Source organism: Bos mutus, chromosome 5, assembly GCF_027580195.1.
Source record: "Bos mutus isolate GX-2022 chromosome 5, NWIPB_WYAK_1.1, whole genome shotgun sequence".
Lineage (NCBI taxonomy): Eukaryota > Metazoa > Chordata > Mammalia > Artiodactyla > Bovidae > Bos > Bos mutus.
In genome coordinates this window covers 51,216,300-51,236,620 of record NC_091621.1, presented here as the reverse complement: position 1 = coordinate 51,236,620, position 20,321 = coordinate 51,216,300, and positions in this window count along the sequence as shown.

The window sequence follows — 20,321 nt, the reverse complement described above, 5'->3', positions numbered from 1 at the left end:
ATTGTTTAAATTATTTCTCTATTCAACACATATGCATAGGGCCCTGTAGTTCCAGGCACTGTTGTAGGCACTGGGGATACAGCAGAGAACAGATTATATATTAGGTGGAGATAAATGTGATACAGAAAAGAAAAGCAAAGAAGAAAGTTAGAGGTTGATAGGGATGTGCTGTTTAAATAAAAGGGTAGAAAATTTATATCTAATAAGGTAGCATTTGAACAAACATCTAAGTAAACTGACGGAGTGGACTCTGTGACTATTTAGGGGGAGAATTTTCCAGATGTGGAGAATAGCAAATGACAAAAAATCCAAAGCGGTGACATGTTTGGGCATATTCAAGGAATAATACACTGATCAGTGTGAGCTGGAGTAGAGCATGCCAAAAACTCAACTTAGACTGGAGGTGTCCTTCAACCCTCTACTTCCCATCGAATTTACCTTCTCTCTCTTTAAATTCAATAACCACCTGGCAGGATAAATTATTTCAAAAATTCTGATTCTTTCAAGTTCCTGTCATCAGTGGCTTTTCACATGTATTTTATGAATTTCGACATGTCTTTAATCTTTGGGTATACTTAATACCGTAGGAAAAATCCCTTTGTATTTGCCACAGGCTTTTTTTCTTCCTGTTTTTTGATGTCTATGTGGACATGTCCATCTAGGAAAGGCAAAGACAGGTGCAGCTGATAGAAATGAGCTCTGATATGTTCAGATTCAATCCATAAAATTTCAAGGGCTTATATTTCAACTTTGCATCATCCACCGAAAAATAGTAGATAAAAGGAAAGAGCTGGATTTCAACATAAGAAAGATAGATAATAGCTTTATTTTGGAAAACTTTTCTTGAGAGTCAGTTTAGAATTGCTGGCAAAGCTTGTTATTGAAAGAATAAATAGAAAAATAAAATCTGTCCATAACTACTTCTGTTAACTTACTGTGAAACCTAAATGGTAAAAAACATAGCGAAGAATTTCCCTCATAAAAAGTTGTCCTCTACAATACACTTTTTGCTTTCTTCTGTTTATAAGAGCTCTTGCAATATTTTGTTCTTGGTGTTTTTCAAGGAAGAGAGGAAAAAAAAACAAACACATCATACAAATTACTTACATTGGCTAAGCAAGGGAGATCTTTGTGTGTGTAAACAACCAGCAAGCACAAAGATGATATGACAGTTTATAAACATTTTGATAACATTAGGTTTCGACCACACTGAAAAACTAAACTTCCTCTATTCTGTTTTTGCTACATATCAAATAGTTCACGGGCTCTGGGCCGGCCTTTAATCCATGGTGATTTCATATCTCCAATTGTAAAGGAATGCTTGTAATTTAATCCAATCAATTTCATGATAAGTAACATGGACTTATTTTTTTATGATATTTCTTTCTCCTTGGTCACACGTTTTCAGACAAAAAGAAAAGATCAAGAAGGGGTTAGGGGCAAATGCTGGAGAAGTTGTCAAGAAAAGGAAACTCTCTTATTACTGCTGGTGGAAATGTAAATTGGTATAGCCACCATGGAAAACAGTATGGAGGTTCCTCAGAAAGCTAATAGCATTGCCATATGATCCAACAATCCCACTCCTGGCGTATACTCAGGCAAAACCATAATTCAAAAAGATACATGCATGTATCTTTCTGAATTATGGTTTTATAATATATATATATATATGGTTTATGGTTTTATATATATATATATATATATATATATATATATATATATATATATGGCTTTCTTGACTCAGATGGTAAAGAATCTGCCTCCAATGCAGGCAACCTGGGTTCAATCCCTGGGTTGGAAGATTTCCCGGAGAAGGGAAATGGCAACCCACTCCAGTATTCTTGCCCGGTGAATTTCATGGACAAAGGAGCCTGGTGGGCTACAGTCCATGGGGTTGCAAAGAGTTGGATACAACTAAAATGGAACATTACTCAACCATAAAAAAGAATGAAATAATGCCGTTTGCTGCAACATGGATGGAAGTTGAAATGATCATACCAACTAAAGTTAAGTCAGAAGGAGGAAGACAAATACCATATGATATCACTTACATCTGTGATTTAAAATATGACACAAATGAACATAACTGCAAAACAAATATAAACTCACAGATATAGAGAACAGATCTGTGGCTTCCAAGGGGTGGTACAGGTGAGAAGGATTGGGAGTGTGGGATTAACTGAAGCAAACTATTATATGTATGGATAAATAATAATGTCCTACTCTATAGCACAGGGAACTCTATTCAAAATCTTGTGACAAATGATAATGGAAAAGAATATGGAAAAGAATATGAAAAAGTATATATACAATACCTGTACATAACTGAGTCACTTTGCTGTCTACAGAAGCTAAAACAACACTATAAATCATCTATACTTTAATAATTTTTTTTAAAAGGAAACTCTTTAGCTATAAAAAGAAATGATAGAAAAGGTTAAGGGAAGTAAGGCAAATTTCCATTTAAAGATAAAGCCAGCAACATAAAGGAGTAAATAAGATTAATTACATGGATGAGTCTTTCTTCATGAAGAAAACGTGCTCTAGGACACTTTCTGTTTAAAACACTCATAATAACCAGTGGATTCAAAGTACATTTGGGGGATAAACACATTAAAAAACACTGGGGATTCCTAACCCAGACAGTAAAAAAGCTCTAATACATGGCCTACCTGTCAACGCGGCACTTACCATTCTACGTTAAAAAGGGTTGAATGTTTATATTAGCTTTACTTAGAAGGTATAGCTTGGGATATTGAATCATGTGGCTTAACTCACAAAATTGAAAACAAAGTCATTTCAACATGATCTTTAAGTAAATACAATTCAGTTAGAATTCAGTTTTCTGAATATAACCAAAAAAAAAAAAGCTTACCTAGAATTGTCTTCTCATCTCTCAAGTTGCAAGGATACATATTTCCTTAAGAAAAACAGTTCTTTGGGATTCTGCATGCCCCAGCATTTTCTCTGCTTTCTCATTGCAGATAATTCAGGTCTTTTAGGAAATTCATGAATTAAAAAAACTATTACATTCCTTCCATATTATATAATATTTCTATCATTGTGTATAACTTAATGCTAGTTTCTGCATCATCCATCTATATTACAAAAGGCCCAATACACACTAGAGTTGGGAACATTTGTAGATTTTTTGAGATATTTCTGACGTTTAGTTGGCAAAAATCACAGTGTTGAAATTGTGTCAAAGATACTAATGTTTCACAGAATTGGAATGAACTTTAGCTGTGTTTTTCTGGCATGAGTATAAATAAAAAAATTTTCTTCCTGTTTTAGCAACTACTTAAACATAAATCATTTACGTTCAATCAAAATTTTTCCTTCACATCGAGGCATATAATACTGCAATGAGTTTTCTATAATCCTTTTGTTGTCACGACTATTTTCCCTTGTTCACAGTTTTGCTAAATAGTTTTTCTTATTGCTCCACTAGCGTTATTTTAAATCTACATGTTACTTCTTCCTTTCACATGTGCCTTTTAAATCCCATTTCAGGGCATGTTCCAGTGCATCAACTTCCCAGGTCCTATTAGACTTGCATCACATAACTGAGCTCTGTAGACAGTCTTGAGTACTATAGTGTATTCAGTGCCTGAGCAATGCTTTACTATTAACTAATAAATATTTTTTAAAAGACCTTCAATTTAATAATAAATTAGCTCATCAGAAATGGCCTAGAAGAGTTTGGGGAACAGTAACAAACCTACAGGAAATCAGTCATCACAGATCCTGAGTGGTTTCTGGAGGGCGATTTGCTCTTCCCATCCCTCTAAGTCCTGTGGGATCCTTAATATTACGTATTTCCCAGAAGTGGAAACATCCCCCTGTAAGGTATAAAGTGAAAGATAATTTATATAATATTTATAATAATAAACTACAAGACTTTCAGTTTCCGGAAGAGAATCTGAATGTACACACATTAAAGGTGCTTCTCTTTTTATCTATCTTAAAGAACATACACACATTTTCTAAGTAAAGGAACAATTTCAATTTTTTCCAAAAAATTGTTGGCAACTATAAATCATGCTTGATGCTGACCAGAATACAGCTGAAAGACCAAAGTGAGTATATAAAATAGAAATGTTAAAAAAGAAAGAGAAAGTCAGTTCAGTTCAGTCGCTCAGTTGTGTCCGACTCTTTCGATCCCATGGACTGCAACACACCAGACCACCCTGTCCATCACCAGCTCCCGGACTTTACTCAAACTCATGTCCAATGAGTCGATGATGCTATCCAACCATTTCATCCTCTGTCTTCCCCTTCTCCTCCCGCCTTCAGTCTTCCCCAGCATCAGGGTCTTTTCCAATGAGTCAGTTCTTCCCATCAGGTGGCCAAAGTATTGGAGTTTCAGCTTCAGCATCAGTCCTTCCAATGAAAATTCAGGACTGATTTCCTTTAGGATGGACTGGTTGGATCTCCTTGCAGTCCAAGGGACTCTCAAGAGTCTTCTCCAACACCACAGTTCAAAAGCATCAATCCTTTGGCATCAGCTTTCTCTATAGTCCAACTCTCACATCCATACATGACTACTAGAAAAACCATAGCCTTGACTAGATGGCCCTTTGTTAGTAAAGAATGTCTCTGCTTTTTAATATTCTATCTAGGCTGGTCATAACTTTTCTTCCAAGGAGCAAGCATCTTTTAATTTCATGGCTTCAGTCACCATCTGCAGTGACTTTGGAGCCCCCAAAAATAAAGTCTGACACTGTTTCCCCATCTATTTGCTATGAAGTGATGGGACCAGATGCCATGATCTTCGTTTTCTGGATGTTGAGTTTTAAGCCAACTTTTTCACTCTCCTCTTTCATTTTCATCAAGAGGTTCTTTAGTTCTTCTTTGCTTTCTGCCATAAGGGTGGTGTCACCTGCATATCTGAGTCTATTGATATTTCTCCTGGCAATCTTAATTCTAGCTTGTGCTTCATCCAGCCCAGTGTTTCTTATGATATACTCTACATATAACTTAAATAAACAGGGTGACAATATATAGCCTTGACGTACTTCTTTTCCTATTTGGAGCCAGTCTGTTGTTCCATGTCCAGTTCTAACTGTTGCTTCCTGACCTGCACACAGATTTCTCAAGAGCAGGTCAGGTGGTCTGGTATTCCCATCTCTTTCAGAATTTTCCACAGTTGATTGTGATCCACACAGTCAAAGGCTTTGGCATAGTCAATAATGCAGAAATAGATATTCTTCTTGAACTTTCTTGCTTTTTCGATGATCCAACAGATGTTGGCAATTTGATCTCTGATTCCTCTGCCTTTTCTAAATCTAGCTTGGACATCTGGAAGTTCACAGTTCATGTACTGTTGAAGCCCAGATTGGAGGATTTTTGAGCATTACTTTACTAGTGTGTGAGATGAGTGCAATTGTGTGGTAGTTTGAGCATTCTTTGGCATTGCTCCTCTTTGGGATTGGAATGAAAACTGACCTTTTCGAGTCCTGTGTCCATGGCTGAGTTTTCCAAATTTTCTGGCATATTGAGCAAAGCACTTTCACAGCATCATCTTTCAAAGTATGTGACTCTAAATATTTTTTATCAACATGAATGTATTCCTACCTACATGGAACACTCAAAAAAAAAAAAAAAAAAAAAGAAAAGAATTGTATTTGAGAAAGATCCAATATAAACTAAAAGATCTAACATAAATCGAAACTCCTAGATTTAAACTAAAAAATAAGTAAAAGGTATAGTCTATGTTCTGCTGCTGCTGCCGCCAAGTCGCTTCAGTCGTGTCCGACTCTGTGTGACCCCATAGATGGCAGCCGACCAGGCTCCCCTGTCCCTGGGGTTCTCCAGGCAAGAACACTGGAGTGGGTTGCCATTTCCTTCTCCAATGCGTGAAAGTGAAAAGTGAAAAGTGAAAGTGAAGTCACTCAGTCATGTTCCGACTTTTAGCGACCCCATGGACTTCAGCCTACCAGGCTCCTCCATCCATGGGATTTTCCAGGCAAGAGTACTGGAGTGGGGTGCCATTGTTCTACTCAGAGGCAAATGGTGAATATATCTGAGATATATTTTATAAGAAATAAATAGCAATTGAGTTGTTTTTAAAACACAGTCTGGAAAATGTGGCATATAGATACTTTACCCTCCAACTTGATTCCTTAGAATCTGGACCATAATTTGCTGAGAATTGAAGTTGGCTAGGCAAGGGGCTGTCAAAAACCCAGGCAACCAGTAAGTGAGTTTCGTTTGTTAGATCAAAAGTATTCCTCATAGTCCTGTTTCTGAAATTGCCAACTTTGCAGATTGGGACAAATGGGAAGATGTGAATTGTTGACACCCTGCCATGTGCATTTCACATAAAATGTACATGTAGAGCTCACACCCGCCTCTGAGCTGGGATTCACCGTGCCTGATCAAGGATAAGGAGACAACAGTTTACAGAGAGATTAGAACCCTTGCCTCAAATCCTCCAGCAAGCAAGTGATGGAACCAAGATTCATGCTCAGGTCTACGTGATCCTGAGGTCAGCCTTTTCCCTTAAATCCTATTGCTTTGCATTTCATAGGCAGGTATTCAGTACCTTTGAAGACTGATTTCAAGGATCAGGGTGCCTATGAGATAGGAAAGACTAATTAACATTCCAAAGGGAGGCAGGAAGAGAATAGGTGGTTTCCTGCAGTGTGAACTGTGGACAGTGGGTGCTGATATGGTCCCTGAAGCAGCCATGGCACTTCTAGGGCAGAGTGGAAAATTGGGATACGGAGAGTCTGCTCAGATCAGAGAAAGACTCAAGAGGTGGGGGAATCTAAGAGAGATAAATAAATAAATAACAACTCTCCTAGAGTCTGATTTATTCCAGAGTCAGGCCTGGTTTTGTATGTGTCTGTCTCCGCCATGCCTTTTATTTATGGGGTAGTTGTCTTCTCTCCCTCCATTGATTATATTCTTTAATCTATCTCAGTCAAAGCCAAAGCCTTCCTTTTTCTCTGAAGTTCCTGGAGGGAGAGTACAGTGGTCAGATAAAGCCGGCCAGATGACTAAACCTTCCAGAAGGCCCGATGGCACAGAAAGAAATGCTTTGCGAGTGCGCATCTTAGTGGCGCAACAAGAATTTCCTTCCATGGAAGTAGGGCTTACCACCACACGCTGACCCTGGTGGCTCAGTGGTAATGACTCCACTTGCAGTGCAGGAGACACAGGAGACCAGGAACAGGGGTTTGATCCCTGGCTCAGGAAGATGCCCTGGAGGAAGAAATGGCAACCCATTCCGGTATCCTTGCCTGGAAAATCCCGTGGACAGAGGAGCCCAGTGGCGTATAGTCTATGGGGTCGCAAGGAGTCTGACACGACTGAGCAACTGACACACCGCATGCTGATGTCAATAACCTCCCCTCCCCAGCCCTCCAGGGAAAACAGCATATCAAAGACAGGAATCCTGGGGTACTCTGTTTCGGTAGATTCCCCCCTCTATGTGGGTGGCTGGATCTGATTTTTTTGCACAAGGCATTCATCTGTGAGGGTAAACAGAGGGACCCTGGACCAGGTCTGCTCAGTGGCATCCTTGACCATGTGTTTTCTCTATGCTTTGTTTTTGCTGATTCACCAGTGACCCGATTGTGTTCCAAGTCATCATTCTCTCTGATGCTCAAATTCAGACCACCTTTAGTGCTCCAGCCTAGTTCAGGTAGGATGTCAGGACTCCTGACAACTGTTACAAAGTACTTTATAATTATCAAGCTCTAATATCTATCTAATTTTATTGTTCAAAGCTGTCATTGAGAGCTGAGATACTATTTTTTCCCCAATTATCAAGATGTGGAAACTGAGGGCCAGAGCTGTCACATCTTTTTTCATAACACCTCACGGATGACTTAGGAGCCAGAAGTTTCCATCTTCACTGCTAGCCTGTCTTACGCACATGACTTTATAAATATGATCTATAGAGTATTTCTACATGGATCCCTGCTTTTAAGTGGCAATTCTCCCAGTGTTGGAAACTTTTGAATTCCTGTTATGTTCTGCTGCTGCTGCTGCTATGCTAAGTCGCTTCAGTTGTGTCCGACTCTGTGTGACCGCATAGACGGCAGCCCACCAGGCTCCCCTGTCCCTGGGATTCTCCAGGCAAGAACACTGGAGTGGGTTGCCATCTCCTTCTCCAATGCATGAAAGTGAAAAGTGAAAGTGAAGTCGCTCAGTCGTGTCCGACTCTTCGCAACCCCATGGTCTGCAGCCTACCAGGCTCCTCCGTCCATGGGATTTGCCAGGCAAGAGTACTGGAGTGGGGTGCCATTGCCTTCTCCCCCTGTTATGTTTTAGCACCTTCCAAAGCAAATGTAAAACGAGATAAAATCTGACTTGTGGAAATAATCACAGAAACTTGAATTGATTTCTTTTCATGTTTAAGAATACAAGTAACCCAGAACACAGTCTTGGGAGATATTCTAAATAAGGAGTCTGAAGATAAAGTTGATCTCATTAGGAAAGTGTGAAGACAATATCCAAAAACCAAACCATATGCCATGTAATAGTCTGGAGATAAATAAAGAAAAGCTGCTTTGGTGTTTAGAAATGAGAAAGTCATAAATAAATACCAGTTGGCATCAAAATATTCACCTCTATAACTCATAAAACAGATTTAGCCTACACCAGCTTGAGAAAGAGGTAGGTCAAACCATGGACAAGGACTTGGCTCACAGTCAAAGTTTAACTGATGTTCACTGGATATATGAATGAGCATATGGATGGGATTATTGTCACAGACGTGGTGAATAAAGAATAGGAGGTACTTCCCCCCAGTACGGATATAATTCTGTGCCATTCGACAATTTATTCCTCAACTGTTTTTTTTTTTTTTAATCTCTGCTTTTCTCTAGCTTATGGATCTATGGGTCTCATCTAGTTCTACATAGACTGAAGAAATGTTCAACTGCAGAAAAATTAGACTTATGATGATTGTAGTAGAACAGAGCTGAGAGAATATATCTACAGAGAGAGGTTCAAAATTACTGATATTAGCTGCCACTATCTCCCTGTGTGCTAGCAGCTTTATCACTGCTAACTTGAGTAATTCTCCAAATTCTTGGAGGTAGATATTTCTACTTCCAACTTATTTGTCAAAAACTAAAGACAGAAGCATCATGTACAAAGGCAGCAAAGCTGAAATTCTAACATATGTCTATCTGAATTCAATGCTCCCTGCGATTTTCACTAAACCACTCTCAGACCATCGAAATAACCCAGCTTCTGCATTTTGCACATGAGCAATAAAGGGTTTGCCAGGTGGCATGGTGGTAAAGAATCTGCCTGCCAGTGCCGGAGACACAGGAGACGTGGGATTGATCCCTGGGTTGGGATGATCCCCTGGGATAGGAAATGGCAACCCACTCCAGTATTCTTGCCTGGAAAATCCCATGGACAGAGAAGCCTGACTGGCTCAGTCCATAGGGTCACAGAGTGTTCAACGCAAATTGAGCGCGCATGCAAGCAATGAGAGAAAATCCACTGATGCCAGAAGACTGCAAGTAGTTATGCATCCAGATACTTTAAATCCTTTCCTGGCCCTTTTTGTAGTATACCAAAGCTAGCCATTGGCTTATTAGCGGAAGACGAATCTAAAATGTATATCAGGTATACAGATTTAGCATTCTTAATAAAACTGCTAGCTGTGTTAGTAAAAGACAAACGAGTTTCTCCTACAGAGCCCTTGCCTCCAAATGTCTTATCGTGAGGGTGGCCTGTAGCTGCTCTTCTAAAAAGCTCTGTGGAGCTCAGTCCTGGAGAACTTGGCAGAGGATCTTGGCTCCTGGTGTCCCTTATCTTAGTAGCTGAGTACCTTAGCACCTGGGGTATCAGTTTCAGAGGGTTGCAATTTATGTACATATCTTGCATTTCTTTTTTCATTTTAGGTGCCATAAAATGTAGGTAATGATTTATAATTCTTGAATTAATCAAAATCACAGAATTAAACTAAATCAAATTTGCTTTTCTTCTTCCCTGTTTCTAAAACTATAGTATTACAGTAAAAGACATTTAAAATTGTTTTTTCAAATACTCTATCTGGTATCTAAATCCAATGCAAAATTCTATAGTTTTTAAAAATATTTCTTCAAACTACATAATTCTAGCCTTTGTAAGTTTTCACATGTTTGCTAGTATAAATTTGATCTCAAAAGTTAGCTATTTTGATTTATTTAGAGGAAAATATTTTTTATGATTATTTATTGAAATCATTTTGACATAACTGTCAAAATAACCTTGAAAAAACAGAAAGTGATTTTGGAATACTGTTTAGGGTCTTCCAATTTAAAATTAAAAGGGAAAATAGAAACTGGCATATGCTTAGAGATATTAATGATAGGCTTAGATTGCTGAATACTCCCCCAAAAGCAACAGAACATTTTTCCTTTGAAATAGCAAAATAATGGCATTAACAGTCCACAGTTACAGTGAAAAACTGGAATAAGAAGACAGTGGGAAGAAATTCCAAGGTGAATGCCAAATGCCAAGGTGAAATGAAAAGAATAATAATGGTTCCCTCCTTTCCAAAGATGAGCTGACCAGTGCTCCTGGGAATAAGTATGGAAGTGCGTTGTGTGGGTAGAATGCATACCTAGCCATATGTAAAGCTTGCTGAGAAGAACAATTACAAAATCCTAAGTAGCAGTTATTCTTGAATGTTTGCTCTCAAATCTTATTACTTAAATTCAGAGTGAGGACACGGCTGTTAGTTGCTAAAATGAGTCTTTTCTGGTCCTAGAAAATGGCTATGAGATCTCAGACTCTTGGAACTCAAATAAATGGTACTCACAGGAAATCAAACAGATCTACCCTTGTCAGTACAAAGAAGTGGATGTCCTTGGCTGGCTTTGGGAAGATGATGGAATTGTTGCGTTCACACCTGCCTTCTTATATGCTGGAAATTCGACCATAAGTAGTGTACCTATTCAATATAAATTCCCCTGGCCCCACCACAAGTTAAATAGGTTTAATCTCCTATCCTATGCTGACTCTGTTAGTAAGTAAAAGTGCCTAGAGGATGCTTGAGGATGATTTTGAGAATAAAAGAAGGCTTAGTGTGAAATACTGCTATGATAAAATAGTCATGTCTGTTGACTGATGGCAAAGACAAGGGGAAGAGGGATTGGAGAAGCCTTGGTGGAGGCTAGGGGAGCAAAGGCTCTTAAAATGCTTATTTTCCAGCTCTCTTTCAAATCATTAATAGTGAACAACTAACAAGATGTCATTAATGAGTAGGTACTTGTTAAGTTTAATTTTATCTATTAACATCCCTAGAGAAATGTATCTTTATGATGCAAATGAAATGAGACAGTGTTCATCTAACAGACTATGATGTAATATTTTCGTATTTTAAGGGGAGCTGAACACCCATCAGAAGAGCATAAATGAGAGATACTTCTTGTCATGGGGCATCAGGAGCACTTCCTTTATGTATTCTAACTAAAGAAACAATAAACCCAAGACTTAAGTTCTAGTCCAAGCATGTGAATTTGGAGAAGTCTCTTCTTTTTTTCTTCAGCTGTTCATTTGGAGTTAGCTACATGTTTTGGTTGCAAAAGCTCTGCCTCAAATATCACAGGCAATGTTTTTACCAGATGCTTTGCCACAGTACTTCAGGCATCATCAGGTCTCTGGGCTGGAATAGTTATTTGTTTACCATTCATTGCTTGACTGCTGATCAACAGCTATGTGTTTTTTGTTATAAAAATGAGGAACATCCAGACACTTATTTCTATAGTAGCTAGTTGTGTAACAAAGTACTTTTAAATGCAGTAGATGTTATAAGACAATAACCTATAAGTCACTCTCATAACCAGTGATGAGCTGTGGAGGGCTAGGGGCAGCTGCTATTAACGCTTGTTTTCTAGTCCTTGCATCCAAAGAAAGAGGGTGCATGGAAGCTGGGCATGTTACTTGCACTCATGTTCCACTGGGGGTCTGGGAATTCAGTCGTAAGGCTTCACTTAAAATTAATGGCTTTTATTTGGGGCTTCCTTTGTGGCTCAGCTGGTAAAGAATCTGCCTGCAATGCAGGAGACCTGGATTCGATCCCTGGGTTGGGAAGATCCCCTGGAGAAAGGAAAGGTTACCCACTTCAGTATCCTGGCCTGGAGAATTCCATGGACTGTATAGTCCATGGGGTCACAAAGAGTCCGACACGACTGAGCGATTTTCACTTCTTCATTTAATTACTAAAAGGAATTAAAAACGAAGAAATACTGAAAGATCATTGGCAATCTCTTCCACAGTGGGCTTTAAGTCAAAAGTAAAGCTAAAATTGTGTATTTACAATCTTTGAGAGTATTTGTCTCCTAGATACAGGCCGAGTGCTCTCCCCAACCTCTGTCCCTCAGTCCGTGTTCCCTACTTTGAAGTCATTTGAAAGAATTAGCCTGCGAGATAGAGGCACAATTCTAATGAAAAATCTCTGCTACCCATGTGTGCATAAAAAGTGCCACTTTGTTGAGTCAAGGCTGTTTTATTGGATTTATTCCTACTATCTTTTTAGCTTTCTAAAACAACAACAAAAAGCTGTGTTTTCAGTTCTTCAATGTTTCATGTTATAGTACTCTGTTAATATTAGATTACAAGACATGGGCAAAAGACCTCTCTTTTTTTTCTTCCTCTTTGTTTCCAGAAATGTTTCCTCCAGTCTAGGAACATAGGGAAAAAAATGTATGTATATGTGAATATATATATATATATATATATCTCTCCATATATATTGATATATATATGTATTTGAGATGTGATGCTACACCCAAGAAGGTGAAAGTTGCTTAGTCATGTCCAACTATTTGCAACCCCATGGACTATACAGTCCATGGAATTCTCCAGGCTAGAATACTGCAGTGGGTAGCCATTCCCTTCTCCAGGGGATCTTCCCAACCCATGGATCGAACCCAGGTATTCTGACTTGCAAGCTTTAACTGCTGAGCCATCAGGGAAGCCGTGTGTGTGTGTGTGTATGTGTGTGTAAACAAAAGAAAGCAATCAAATTGAGGCCAAACTTATAAGTAATCTAGCAACTTGGTAGAAGGAATATAAACTTTTTAAAATACTGTTTTATTTTTTCTTTGGTGGCACAGGGTCTTACTTGGCAGCATGCAGGATCTTTGGCTACGGTGTGTGAACACTTAGCTGCAGCACGTGGGATCTAGTTCCCTGATCAAAGACTGAGCCCAGTTCCCCTGCACTGGAAGCGTAAAGTCCTAGCCATTGGACCATTAGAGAAATACCAGAAATATAAACTTTAAAAAATCACTATGTTTAAATACTGATTCAACTCAAGCCTGAGATAAGGGTATCTCATCATATCACCTTGAGAACTTGTCTCTTTGGCTTTTCTCTAGCCTCTGCATAGGTTAGATAAGCCTTCCCAAGGAAATAATATCTCCCAGGGTACAAGCACAATAGCAAGCACTGCAACTAAGGCATTACAATTTTCTAGGTTTAGGATCACCAAATGAGCCAGCCTAAGACACAGTCCCAAAGAAAGGCAATGCCAAAGAATGCTCAAACTACTGCACAATTGCACTCATCTCACATGTTAGTAAAGTAATGCTCAAAATTCTCCAAGCCAGGCTTCAGCAATATGTGAACCATGAACTTCCAGATGTTCAAGCTGGTTTTAGAAAAGGCAGAGGAACCAGAGACCAAATTGCCAACATTCGCTGGATCATGGAAAAAGCAAGAGAGTTCCAGAAAAGCATCTATTTCTGCTTTATTGACTATGCCAAAGCCTTTGACTGTGTGGATCACAATAAACTGTGGAAAATTCTGAAAGAGATGGGAATACCAGACCACCTGACCTGCCTCTTGAGAAATTTGTATGCAGGTCAGGAAGCAACAGTTAGAACTGGACATGGGGCAACAGACTGGTTCCAAATAGGAAAAGGAGTTCGTCAAGGCTGTATATTGTCACCCTGTTTATTTAACTTCTATGCAGAGTACATCATGAGAAATGCTGGGTTGGAAGAAGCACAAGCTGGAATCAAGATTGCCGGGAGACATCAATAACCTCAGACATGCAGATGACACCACCCTTATGGCAGAAAGTGAAGAGGAACTCAAAAGCCTCTTGATGAAGGTGAAAGAGGAGAGTGAAAAAGTTGGCTTAAAACTCAACATTCAGAAAACGAAGATCATGGCATCTGGTCCCATCACTTCATGGGAAATAGGTGGGGAAACAGTGGAAACAGTGTCAGACTTTATTTTTGGGGGCTCCAAAATCACTGCAGATTGTGACTGCAGCCATGAAATTAAAAGACGCTTACTCCTTGGAAGGAAAGTTATGACCAACCTAGATAGCATATTGAAAATCAGAGACATTACTTTGCCAACAAAGGTTCGTCTAGTCAAGGCTATGGTTTTTCCAGTGGTCATGTATGGTTGTGAGAGTTGGACTGTGAAGAAAGCTGAGAGCCGAAGAAGACTGCAAGGAGATCCAACCAGTGCATTCTGAAGGAGATCAGCCCTGGGATTTCTTTGGAAGGAATGATGCTAAAGCTGAAACTCCAGTACTTTGGCCACCTCCTGGGAAGAGTTGACTCATTGGAAAAGACTCTGATCCTGGGAGGGATTGGAGGCAGGAGGAGAGGGGACCACAGAGGATGAGATGGCTGGATGGCATCACTGACTCGATGGACGTGAGTCTGAGTGAACTCCGGGAGTTGGTGATGGACAGGGAGGCCTGGCGTGCTGCGATTCATGGGGTCGCAAAGAGTCGGACACGACTGAGAGACTGAACTGAACTAAACTAAAGACCATCCAGCTATGAAGAACTTGGTAGACAACAGCTATGGTGAGACAAATCAGAAATTCTACTTTTTCCCTATTCTGTACCAAAGGAAATGGTTTTCAAGAACAAATATTGTGGTCTGAATGGGCACATCTAGTTACTCTCTGAAGTCATATCTGTTAGATTTGTTGGCACGTGCTTCTCGTTCATCAATATGCTCCTAGTCTTATTATTGTAAAAACTGGAATTGGTGATATTGGTAGTGACCTTAGCAAATTTCCTTAATCTCTCTGTGTCTCCCTTTCATTCTTTGTAAAATAAAGATAATAATCCTTAATATGTAGTGTTTCCATAAGGATTTAAGTAGTTAATTATTAGAGGGCTGGGCACAGTCCCTTGCAATGAATAAATAATAGTAGCCTTTTGCTTATGGATGGCTAGCAACCTAAAACACTTTCTCTTGGCAGAGGATGTGGTGGATTCTCAACTATAATTCATATCTATCTTTCAAAAACTTCGGCCTGTGGGAAACTACCTTGGTCACAGCTTTCTTCATTAAGTAGGAGTGCAGACCCAGGCACTGAGTTGAGCTGCATCGCCATCTAGTGGTTGGATTATGTGGTGCCCAGGTCGAGAGTTCTCCACAAGTATGTGAGTGAGTAGGTTTCCTAAGTCAGGTAGAGTTGAAGGGAACTCTTGACTACTTTCCTTATTAAACATAAGAAAAATGAATCTGAAACAAAGGAATGACCCAAATTTTATGTTACAGAGAATGATCTGCAGAAATGCTATCCCACTTAGCTGCTATTTCCCTCAACGGTGTGGAATAGAGGTTGCGGCACTGTGGGTGCGTATTTGCATTTTCTTTCATGCAGCTATATAACCTCCTGTGAACCTGAGTGTTTTTTTAAGATGCGGATGATGTGGTTGTTCTAAGTATCAATCTAATAATAGGATATATAAAGTGTTAGTCGCTCAGTCGTATCCAACTGTTTGCAGCCCTAAGGCCTGTAGCCCACCAGGCTCCTCTGTCCATGGAATTCTCCAGGCAAGAATACTGGAGTGGGTTGCCATGTTTTCCTTCAAGGGATCTTTCGGATCCAGGGATCGAGCCTGGGTCTCCTGCATTGCAGGCAGATTCTTTAGTGTCTGAGCCATCAGGGAAGCCCACATAAAAGGGCTTTATAAATAATGCATTATTTAAAATAAATATAAATTAATATATATTTTTAATTTTTTTGGTATGGAAACAGATGTATCTCATTCAAAGCTGCTCTTGCAGTTGAGAGTCACTCACTCATGTACTCATAGCTTGCTTCCACAAGTACATGTTGGGTGGCTGCTATGGCATCATCATAGGGAAAGAAGACACAGGACCAAGAAAACACAGACTTTTCCCTTGAGGGAAACCACAGTCTAATAATGAAGACAGACATCAATACATGCAATGTGTTGTCATACAGATATTAGAGTAGAGACTGGTACTAACTTCAGTGCTTGCTCATAAAATGAGAATACTCACTCCAGCTAAGTTGGGGTAGAGAGCGGTTGCAGAGACAGAAAACATTTTATATAGGAAAAAATAAAGTAGGATTAAGTTTAAGAGAAACACTAGAGGTATTCCAGAGAAATAGATGGGGATAGGTGAGAGGTAGAAATCCTAGATGTGGAATATGAACACCCTGAAAAAAATTTTTAAAAGAACAGTATCATCCTACAGCCATGAAAACATTCCAGTTCTGGTACATATGTCTTCATAACTCTTAGGTGGGATCCAAACGAACGACAAATTAATCTGGTTTGGAGCCAATGTTTCATAACATAACAAAATTTGATACATTGTTTGCAGTTATGAAAACAAAGATTATTTTTAATTGTGAAATAGAATATAATCTAAAGAGCCAATAGAAAATTATGAGAACTGCATGATTTCATGAAAGTTCATCTAGACTAATCATTCATTGGTTTCTATATTGTATATCTGTCCTTCAGTTCTATGTGTTCATGGCTGTTGGGATTTTTTTCCTCCCTCTCTCTCATCATGCTGAATATTTGAAAAAAAAATCTTAATGGCCTAGGAGTCATACTTTCTCTTTTCAAATCTCTCCTAGTCTTCCTCACCATCTCCTCACATTCAGAGAATTGCTATCTAGACAGATTGATTGACAGTCATCTATCCACACATCATTCATTCCAAATGCCTCCCTTCTGGGCCCTTTCAGGGTAAGAAGTGTTGATTAGTCCTTCAAAACTTATCAATAAGGACAAGTCTGTCAAAAAGACATTTCCATGTACAGTGAAAGTCTACAATTACATTCTTCAGAGGTGGGTTTTCCTACACTTCTGCATGTCAAAGAGAACCATTAAAAAAAAAAAATATTTTTTTTTATTAAATAAACATCAATGTCACAAAATGATCAAAAGAGAAAGAAAGCAATTTCCTTTGATTAAGGGAATAGGGGCTTCCTAGGTGGCACAGTTGGTAAAGAATTTGTCTGCCAGTGTAGGAGACGCAAGAGACGAGGTTTCAATCCCTGAGTCAGGAAGATCCCCTGGATTAGGAAATGGTGACCCACTCCAGTACTCTTGCCTGGAAAATCCCATGGACAGAGGATCCTGGAGGGCTACAGTCAGGGGGTCGCAAAGAGTTGGACGTGACTGAGCACACACACACACATACAAGGAAATAGGACATTTCCAAATTGCACACAAAAAAACTGTGTTTTAAAATCTGGTTTTGAACCTCTCTTCTTCATTTGCCCACCACAAACAGCATCATTTCCAACAAGGTGCTGTGTCCTGATTTCATGCTCTCTTAGGTCAATCTTTCTGCTTGAAGTGCCATCCTCTCCCCTGACTTTCCACTTTTTCAGTGACAACTCTCATTCCAGATGAGTCCTGGAACTCACATCCTCTGGGAAATATCCCCTGACTTCTTTTCCCTAAATATATTCACATTCTTTCCACTCCCTCGGCACCTTGTACGGTCTCACTGCGGCGGATTGATTGCAAGCATGGCCCCAGTTGTTCATGCCACCCTCTTTCATGTTCTTTAAAATGAAACTTTGGACCACTTTCCATTGAGTCTATTTCCCCATCCTTTGAATCTGGGTTAGCTTTGTGACTTTCTCCGGCCAGTACAATGCAGAGGAATAATTTGCCAGTTCCCAGCTGGATCTCAGAAAGACCGTATTGCGTGGAATCAAGGATTTGTGAGATTTGATCAGCAGACACTGATTCACTGCCTGGGTTCTTCACCCAGTAGCTTTCAGGCATCTCCATCATGGTGGTTCATAAAAAAGATGACAAAATACAGACATATTTGAGATCTTCCTACACCGAATAATTTCACTGACATTGACCAGGAACTGTACCCTGAGGCCAAATGGCCTTGGACAGGGTCTTTCAAACCAACTGGTTGTCAGGCTGATCCTGAAAACTGGATATTATCAATATGTATGACTAATGAGGGGAGAACAAAAGCAAGCAAATTGTTTACATATATACCCCGTGGGATTCTCTCAGTCTTAAAAGGATGCTCATAGTGAGCTGTTTGACCACTGTCAGTGTTCATTAATTAACAGAAAAGATTACTGGGGAATATGAATTACTTTGTCGTGTTAGCCTACTTAGTGACATAATTGGTCTTGGCAGAACTCTGAAAGGACTCAAGGTGCCAGCTGCCTTGAAATTGAAGGCTTAAAATTGTCCCTTGGTGATTGACAATTCAGGCAAAGCTCTGTGAAGAACACTGTACGTCTAATATTCCAACAAGGAGAAATCACTACATCAGGAAAAAAAAAATCAGTGTCCAGCAATGTGCTTGGTCCCATGAATCAAAGGGAACAAAATGTTTTCCATGTGGGGAGAGGGGTTGTGGCTCCTATAGGAGGTTTCAGACTTCTCTCAATTATGAGTCAAGCTGGGGCATGGGGTTCACAGAAGAAGAACGGTGAGGTACAGCTGGAGCTCGCTTCTCCTTCTCTCCCCTCTCCCTGAAGCTTCTGTACTAATCCTGTGTTCTTCAGTTGCTTTCAGTCTCGGGCTTCCCAGGTGGCACTAGGGGTAAAGAACCTGCCTGCTGACACTAGAGACGCAGGATCAATCCCTGGGTCAGAAGATCCCCTGGAGGAGGGCACGGCAACCCACTCCAGTATTCTTGCCTGGAGAATCCCATGGATAGAGGAGCCTGGCAGGCTACGGTGGCAAAGAGTCAGACACGACTGAAGCGACTTAGCAGCAGCAGCTTTCAGTTCAGAGGAGAAGCGTGGGCATGCCAACAGTCTTCACCATCTGGAATTTTTTTTTTTTTTTAACATCAGACATACTATCCTCTTCTCAGATTAATATTTCTAGCCTAAAATCTTTCCATTACAGAAAGTTATGTTGGTGGAGCTTTTGAATTATAGCATAACAACAATTCATATGCATGCAAAAATACCAATGCTTAATTTCCCAAATGGCAATGATAGACAGAGTGTGTGTGTGGTAAGTTGCTTTGGTCATGTCCAACTCTTTGAGACCCCATGGATCGTAGCCCATTGGGCTCCTCTGTCCATGGGATTTTCCTCTGGGCACCTGGCTCTCTTAGCATATCTTCATAAGGAGTCCAGGAATTATGCCACAAGATTTCCTTCTTCAATTTTGCCATTCAAGAAAATCTTATATGTTACCATTCAGGTGGTTTGCTTTTGATTTCTGCTTCGAGGTGGGTGACAGAAGAGTGATATGTGAGCATCCTTTTCGGTGTTCAATTTGCTTTAAGAATGTATTACAGAAACGGAACTTTCTAAGCTCTAACACAGTTTAATGCAATGCAGACCACAGCAGTCAACACTCTGATGGCAGGGTAAAGTGTCCAGTTTTGCAAGGAGAGGGCAGAGTATTGCTGTACACTGAGGACTTCCGGATTAAAGACAAATAGCTGCCAGTGGGAATCCTACCTCCTTTCTAATTTCTAGCCAAGGGTCAAACTGCAGGAGAAAAATAGATCTGACCAAGTAAAGGAATTTCACTGGAGTGGGGGTGAATTTTCCTGAATAAAATTATTTAGACGATAAACTGTTCTCACTGAGAGAGTTGAAAGGAAGCTCGATGGAAAGAAAATGGGAACCTTTGACTCTTCTGTACCAAGGAATTAGTAAGCCAAGTGAAGTAGTAGAAGATGGGCGCATTATCTGTAAGGAGGTGACGCAGGCCTGCCTATGGCCAGATGTCAAATCCCACTGCAGAGTGCTGATCTGGAAGACAAGGCAGGGAAAAAAAACAAACAAACAAACACTCTGGGAGAGGGTGCTTTAGCCTAGGAATGTGCCTGGGGAAATAAGAAGTTATCCTCAAAGGAGCAATTCACATTCAATCACCTGATTCTGGGAGAACAGAGGGGAAACAGGGCTCACACTGTTTGAAGTTTCTCTGAGAGAGGAATTTATTGTCTTGGAGTGGCGGTTTAGTCTCTAAGTAGTGTCCAACTCTGTGAATGCATAGACTATAGCCTGCCAGGCACCTTTGTCCATGGGATTTTCCAGGCAAGGATACTGGAGTGGGTTGCCATTTCCTTTTCCAGGGAATCTTCCCAACCCAGGTATCGAACCCA